This window comes from Oncorhynchus kisutch, linkage group LG16, assembly GCF_002021735.2.
Source record: "Oncorhynchus kisutch isolate 150728-3 linkage group LG16, Okis_V2, whole genome shotgun sequence".
In the NCBI taxonomy this organism is placed as follows: Eukaryota; Metazoa; Chordata; class Actinopteri; order Salmoniformes; family Salmonidae; genus Oncorhynchus; species Oncorhynchus kisutch.
Genome location: NC_034189.2, coordinates 4,521,292 through 4,529,746, shown reverse-complemented (window position 1 = coordinate 4,529,746; position 8,455 = coordinate 4,521,292).

Here is an 8,455-nt window from a genome sequence, read left to right as displayed (position 1 = left end):
ATATAGGATAGTGTGTATAGACAGTATATATATATAGGATGGTGTGTATAGACAGTAGTTATATAGGATGGTGTGTATAGACAGTATAGACAGTAGTTATATAGAATGGTGTGTATAGACAGTAGTTATATAGAATGGTGTGTATAGACAGTATAGACAGTAGTTATATAGGATGGTGTGTATAGACAGTAGTTATATAGAATGGTGTGTATAGACAGTATAGACAGTAGTTATATAGAATGGTGTGTATAGACAGTATAGGCAGTAGTTATATAGGATGGTGTGTATAGACAGTAGTTATATAGAATGGTGTGTATAGACAGTATAGACAGTAGTTATATAGAATGGTGTGTATAGACAGTAGTTATATAGGATGGTGTGTATAGACAGTATAGACAGTAGTTATATAGAATGGTGTGTATAGACAGTAGTTATATAGGATGGTGTGTATAGACAGTAGTTATATAGAATGGTGTGTATAGACAGTATAGACAGTAGTTATATAGAATGGTGTGTATAGACAGTAGTTATATAGGGTGGTGTGTATAGACAGTATAGACAGTAGTTATATAGAATGGTGTGTATAGACAGTAGTTATATAGAATGGTGTGTATAGACAGTAGTTATATAGGATGGTGTGTACAGACAGTAGTTATATAGAATGGTGTGTATAGACAGTATAGACAGTAGTTATATAGAATGGTGTGTATAGACAGTAGTTATATAGGATGGTGTGTATAGACAGTATAGACAGTAGTTATATAGAATGGTGTGTATAGACAGTAGTTATATAGGATGGTGTGTATAGACAGTAGTTATATAGAATGGTGTGTATAGACAGTATAGACAGTAGTTATATAGAATGGTGTGTATAGACAGTAGTTATATAGGGTGGTGTGTATAGACAGTATAGACAGTAGTTATATAGAATGGTGTGTATAGACAGTAGTTATATAGAATGGTGTGTATAGACAGTAGTTATATAGGATGGTGTGTACAGACAGTAGTTATATAGGATGGTGTGTATAGACAGTAGTTATATAGGATGGTGTGTATAGACAGTAGTTATATAGGATGGTGTGTTCAGACAGTATAGACAGTAGTTATAAAGGATGGTGTGTATAGACAGTAGTTATATAGGATGGTGTGTATAGACAGTAGTTATATAGGATGGTGTGTATAGACAGTGTTATATATAGGATGGTGTGTATAGACAGTATAGACAGTAGTGATATAGGATGGTGTGTATAGACAGTAGTTATATAGGATGGTGTGTATAGACAGTAGTTATATAGGATGGTGCGTATAGACAATAGTTATATAGGATGGTGTGTATAGACAGTAGTTATATAGGATGGTGTGTATAGACAGTGTTATATTGGATGGTGTGTATAGACAGTATAGACAGTAGTTATATAGGATGGTGTGTATAGACAGTGTTATCTAGGATGGTGTGTATAGACAGTATAGCTAGTAGTTATACAGGATGGTGTGTATAGACAGTAGTTATATAGGATGGTGTGTATGGACAGTAGTTATATAGGATGGTGTGTATAGACAGTAGTTATATAGGATGGTGTGTATAGACAGTAGTTATATAGAATGGTGTGTATAGACAGTATAGACAGTAGTTATAAGGATGGTGTGTACAGACAGTATAGACAGTAGTTATATAGAATGGTGTGTATAGACAGTAGTTATATGGGATGGTGTTTATAGACAGTAGTGATATAGGATGGTGTGTATAGACAGTAGTTATATAGAATGGTGTGTATAGACAGTAGTTATACAGGATGGTGTGTATAGACAGTATTTATATTGGATGGTGTGTATAGACAGTAGTTATATAGAATGGTGTGTATAGACAGTATAGACAGTAGTTATATAGGATGGTGTGTATAGACAGTAGTTATATAGGATGGTGTGTATAGACAGTAGTTATATAGGATACTGTGTATAGACAGTAGTTATATAGGATGGTGTGTTTAGAGAGTATAGACAGTAGTTATAAAGAATGGTGTGTTTAGAGAGTATAGACAGTATGTTAATTTAAAAGTCTACCCTACAGTTGATGTCTGAAGTTTACATACACCTAGGTTGGAGTCATTAAAACTTGTTTTTCAACCACTCCACAAATGTCTTGTTAAACAAACTATAGTTTTGGCAAGTCGGTTAGGACATCTACTTTGTGCATGACACAAGTCATTTTTCCAAGAATTGTTTACAGACAGATTATTTAACTTATAATTCACTGTATCACAATTCCAGTGGGTCAGAAGTTTACATACACTAAGTTTACTGTGCCTTTAAAATGCTTGAAAATTCCAGAAAATGATGTCATGGCTTTAGAAGCTTCTGATAGGCTAAATGACATCATTTGAGTCAGTTGGAGGTGTACCTGTGGATGTATTTCAAGGCCTACCTTCAAACTCAGCGCCTCTTGCCTGACATCATGGGAAAATCAAAAGAAATCAGCCAAGACCTCAGAAAGAAATTGTAGACCTCTATAAGTCTGGTTCATCCATGGGAGCAATTTCCAAACGGCTGAAGGTACCACGTTCATCTGTACAAACAATAGTACGCAAGTATAAACACCATGGGACCACGCAACCGTCATACCGCTGTTGGGGAATAATCAGAATTAGTTGGTAAGATGTTTTATATTCATCATATGTTTGTAAGTTACTTCTCATCAGAATGTGTTTGTATAATACTGTGGCCGGGTTTGCAGTTATCTGTTCTCTGTCAGGACTAAGTTACTTGGGCCGCAGGAGGGGAGAGGTCAAGCGTGTATCTCTTGGCTCCACAATGTCTGTGTGCCAGTCAATGTGTCTCTGTGATCTTGTCAAGATAGGGTGGATTTGATATATGCCTGTTGATATGAGGATTTGGTTTATGGTTCTGAGTTTGAGAAAATAACATAGTTTAGGAGACAAAGCTGAACGATAAATTATGGCCAATGCTGTCTGGCTATGTGTGTCTTTGCTATAAAGGATCTCAGTTGCAATGTGTAAGGGACTCTCAGGGAATTAATTTATAGACACTGAATTGATCTGAGAGTCACAGGGTTGTGATGGAGCTCATGAAATTAAAGATGGACTTTATGATAACTCTGACTTGTGTGTGGTTTGCTCTCATGATTGGGTAAATACAGGACATTTCCACGACACCGCTCAGGAAGGAGATGAACGTACTTTGATGCGCAAAGTGCAAATCAATCCCAGAACAACAGCTAAGGACCTTGTGAAGCTGCTGGAGGAAACAGGTACAAAAGTATCTATATCCACAGTGAAACGAGTCCTATATCGACATAACCTAAAAGGCCGCTCAGCAAGGAAGAAGCCACTGCTCCAGAACCTCCATAAAAAAGCCAGACGACAGTTTGCAACTGCACATGGGGACAAAAATCATACTTTTGGGAGAAATGTCCTCTGGTCTGATGAAACAAAAATATAACTGTTTGGCCATAATGACTATTGTTATGTTTGGAGGAAAAAGGGGGAGGCTTGCAAGCCGAAGAACACCATCCCAACCATGAAGCACGGGGGTGGCAGCATCATGTTGTGAGGGTGCTTTGCTGCAGGAGGGACTGGTGCCCTTCACAAAATAGACGGCATCATGAGGAAGGAAAATTATGTGGATATATTGAAGCAACATCTCAAGACATCAGTCAGGAAGTTAAAGCTTGGTCGAAAATGTGTCTTCCAAACGGACAATGACCCCAAGCATACTTCCAAAGTGGTGGCAAAATGTCTTAAGGACAATAAAGTCAAAGTATTGGAGTGGCCATCACAAAGCCCTGACCTCAATCTTATAGAACATTTGTGGGCAGAACTGAAAAGGAAGGAGAACTGTGCGAGGAAGAAGGCCTACAAATCTGACCTAGTTACACCAGCTTTGCCAGGAGGAATGGGACAAAATTCACCCAACTTATTGTGGGAAGCTTGTGGAAGGCTACCCAAAACGTTTGACACAAGTTAAACAATTTAAAGGCAATGCTACCAAATACAAATTGAGTGTATGTAATCTTCTGACCCACTGGGAGTGTGATGAAAGAAATAAAAGCTGAAATAAATAATTCTCTCTACTATTATTCTGACATTTTACATTCTTAAAATACAGTGGTGATCCAAACTGGCCTAAAACAGGGACTTTTTACTTGGATTAAATGTCAGGAATTGTGAAAAACTGAGTTTAAATGTATTTGGCTAAGGCCAAATCAAATTGACTTATATAGCCCTTCGTACATCAGCTGATACAGTGGGGCAAAAAAGTATTTAGTCAGCCACCAATTGTGCAAGTTCTCCCACTTAAAAATATGAGAGAGGCCTGTAATTTTCATCACTTCAACTATGACAGACAAAATGAGAAAAAAAATCCAGAAAATCACATTGTAGTATTTTTAATGAATTTATTTGCAAATTATGGTGGAAAATAATTATTTGGTCAATAACAAAAGTTTATCTCAATACTTTGTTATATACCCTTTGTTGGCAATGACAGAGGTCAAACGTTTCCTGTAAGTCTTCACAAGGTTTTCACACACTGTTGCTGGTATTTTGGCCCATTCCTCCATGCAGATCTCCTCTAGAGCTGTGATGTTTTGGGGCTGTTGCTGGGCAACACGGACTTTCAACTCCCTCCAAATATTGTCTATGGGGTTGAGATCTGGAGACTGGCTAGGCCACTCCAGGACCTTGAAATGCTTCTTACGAAGCCACTCCTTCGTTGCCCGGGCGGTGTGTTTGGGATCATTGTCATGCTGAAAGACCCAGCCACGTTTCATCTTCAATGCCCTTGCTGATGGAAGGAGATTTTCACCCAAAATCTCACGATACATGGCCCCATTCATTCTTTCCTTTAAACGGATCAGTCGTTCTGGTCCCTTTGTAGAAAAACAGCCCCAAAGCATGATGTTTCCACCCCCATGCTTCACAGTAGGTATGGTGTTCTTTGGATGCAACTCAGCATTCTATGTCCTCCAAACACGACAAGTTGAGTTTTTACCAAAAAGTTATATTTTGGTTTCATCTGACCATATGACATTATCCCAATCTTCTTCTGGATCATCCAAATGCTCTCTAGCAAACTTCAGACGGGCCTGGACATGTACTGGCTTAAGCAGGGGGACACGTCTGGCACTGCAGGATTTGAGTCCCTGGCGGCGTAGTCTGTTACTGATGGTAGGCTTTGTTACTTTGGTCCCAGCTCTCTGCAGGTCATTCACTAGGTCCCCCCGTGTGGTTCTGGGATTTCTGCTCACCGTTCTTGTGATCATTTTCACCCCACGGTGTGAAATCTTGCGTGGAGCCCCAGATCGAGGGAGATTATCAGTGGTCTTGTATGTCTTCCATTTCCTAATAATTGCTCCTACAGTTGATTTCTTCAAACCAAGCTGCTTACCTATTGCAGATTCAGTCTTCCCAGCCTGGTGCAGGTCTACAATTTTGATTCTGGTGTCCTTTGACAGCTCTTTGGTCTTGGCCATAGTGGAGTTTGGAGTGTGACTGTTTGAGGTTGTGGACAGGTGTCTTTTATACTGATAACAAGTTCAAACAGGTGCCATTAATACAGGTAACGAGTGGAGGACAGAGGAGCCTCTTAAAGAAGAAGTTACAAGTCTGTGAGAGCCAGAAATCTTGCATGTTTGTAGGTGACCAAATACCAAATACTTATTTTTGCTAATAAATTCATAAAAAATCCTACAATGTGATTTTCTGGATTTTTTTCTCATTTTGTCTGTCATAGTTGAAGTGTACCTATGATGAAAATTACAGGCCTCTCTCATCTTTTTAAGTGGGAGAACTTGGTGGCTGACTAAATACTTTTTTGCCCCACTGTATCTCAAAGTGCTGTACAGAAACCCAGCCTAAAACCCCAAACAGCAAGCAATGCAGGTGTAGAAGCACGGTGGCTAGGAAAAACTCCCTAGAAAGGCTAGAACCTAGGAAGAAACCTAGAGAGGAACCAGGCTCTGAGGGGTGGCCAGTCCTCTTCTGGCTGTGCCGGGTGGAGATTATAACAGAACCTGGCCAAGATGTTCAAATATGACCAGCATGGTCAAATAATAATAATCACAGTAGTTGTCGAGGGTTCAGCAAGGTGTATGTAAACTTCCAACTTCAACTGTATACATGACTAGAATCCAGTAGATACATACAGGCCTTGGCAGGGTTACTGATCATACAAACCTACATCACTACTGTCACAACTATATCATGAGTCCAAGCCCCTCCATTACGCAGGAGACCCTGTGACCCACAGAGATGTGACCCGTAAACAATCCTAACAGGTCAGAGTGTAGGTTACACCGCTCTGGAAAGGTGTGTGTGTGTGTGTGTGTGTGTGTTCGTATGCTGGGTAGATTTCACATGTACTAAAATTAGAATCTCCACATATTTAGAGGAAGCCTGACAGTACTAGAGGGTTCTTCTTTACATGACGTGTGTACGTGTGTGTGGGTGAATGTGGGTGTATTTGTGTGTTTGCGTGTGTTTGTTTCACAACATGAACTCTGTGACCTTTCTTCTTTCTCACAGGAAGACTGTTAACTGTTAAATGTTAGACTGCCAGACATTAACCTTCTGAGAGAAAGACTGTTACTATGACTACTGACTCAAGACGGCATTAACCTACTGAGAGAAGGACTGTTACTATGACTACTGACTAAATCAGCACTCCTACTCTGAGACACTTTGAAAAATCGAATCAAAGTGCATTTGGTCTCGTACACAGTTTTACTTAAGTTTCTAGCTCCAACAATGCAGCAATATCTAGCAATATCTAGCAATACAAAAATCAATACAGCAATACAAAAATCTGTGTACAGCATTAGCTATACTGTCACCACTATATCATGGGTCCAAGCCCCTCCATTACGCAGGAGACCCTGTGACCCACAGAGATGTGACCCTTAAACAATCCTAACAGGTCAGAGTGTAGGTTACACCGCTCTGGAAGGGTGTGTGTGTGTGTGTGCGTGTGCAGGGTAGATTTCTCATGAACTAAAATTAGAATCCCCACATATGGAGAGGAGGCCTGACAGTACTAGAGGTATCTTCTTTACATGACGTGTGAGACGGAGAGAGAGACCGAGAGAGAGAGAGAGTTAGTCTACAGACTGATCAATACCTAGTTAGTCTACAGACTGATCAATACCTAGTTGGTCTACAGACTAATCAATACCTAGTTAGTCTACAGACTGATCAATACCTAGTTAGTCTACAGACTAATCAATACCTAGTTGGTCTACAGACTTATCAATACCTAGTTAGTCTACAGACTGTGAACAATAACTTAGTTAGTCTACAGACTGATCAATACCTCGTTGGTCTACAGACTGTGATCAATACCTAGTTAGTCTACAGACTGATCAATACCTAGTTAGTCTACAGACTGATCAATACCTAGTTAGTCTACAGACTGTGAACAATAACTTAGTTAGTCTACAGACTGATCAATACCTAGTTGGTCTACAGACTGTGATCAATACCTAGTTAGTCTACAGACTGATCAATACCTAGTTGGTCTGCAGACTGATCAATACCTAGTTAGTCTACAGACTGATCAATACCTAGTTAGTCTACAGACTGATCAATACCTAGTTAGTCTGCAGACTGATCAATACCTAGTTAGTCTACAGACTAATCAATACCTAGTTAGTCTGCCTTACATCATAATTTGGAGTTCAGTTTTTTAAAGATGTGTTGCAAAAGTATCACGATTGTGAACAACTTCCTCCATTTTGTATGATATGTCCCTGCTATTCCTACAAAATGTTATGAATTAAATGATTAAACTCACTTTGAATCTCTTTTAAGCATTGTCTGCTTTTACTATGGAACTGATACACTGTCCAGTGGAACAGAGAGGAACAGAGATTAAGTAATTAAGCAGGTCTCTCTCTCTCCTCTCTCTCTCTCTCTCTCTCTCTCTCTCTGTCTCCTCTCTTCTCCCTCTCTCTCTCACCCCACCCCCCCTCTGGCTCTCTCTCTTCTCTCTCTCTCTCTCTCTCTCTCTCTCGCTCTCTCTCTCTCGCTCTCTCTCTCTCTCTCTCTCTCTCTCTCCTCTCTCTCTCTATCTCTCTCTCTCTCTCTCTCTCTCTCTCTCTCTCCTCTCTATCTCTCTCCTCTCTCTTCTCTCCTCTCTCTCTCCTCTTCTCTCTCTCTCTCTCTCTCTCTCTCTCCTCTCTCTCTCTCTCTCTCTCTCTCTCTCTCTCTCTCTCTCTCTCTCTCTCTCTCTCTCTCTCTCTCTCTCTCTCTCTCTCTCTCCTATCTCTCTCTCTCTCTCTCTCTCTCTCTCTCTCTCTCTCTCTCTCTCTCTCTCTCTCTCTCTCTCTCTCTCTCTCTCTCTCTCTCTCTCTCTCTCTCTCTCTCTCTCTCTCTCTCTCTCTCTCTCTCTCTCTCTCTCTCTCTCTCTCTCTCTCTCTCTCTCTCTCTCTCTCTCTCTCTCTCTC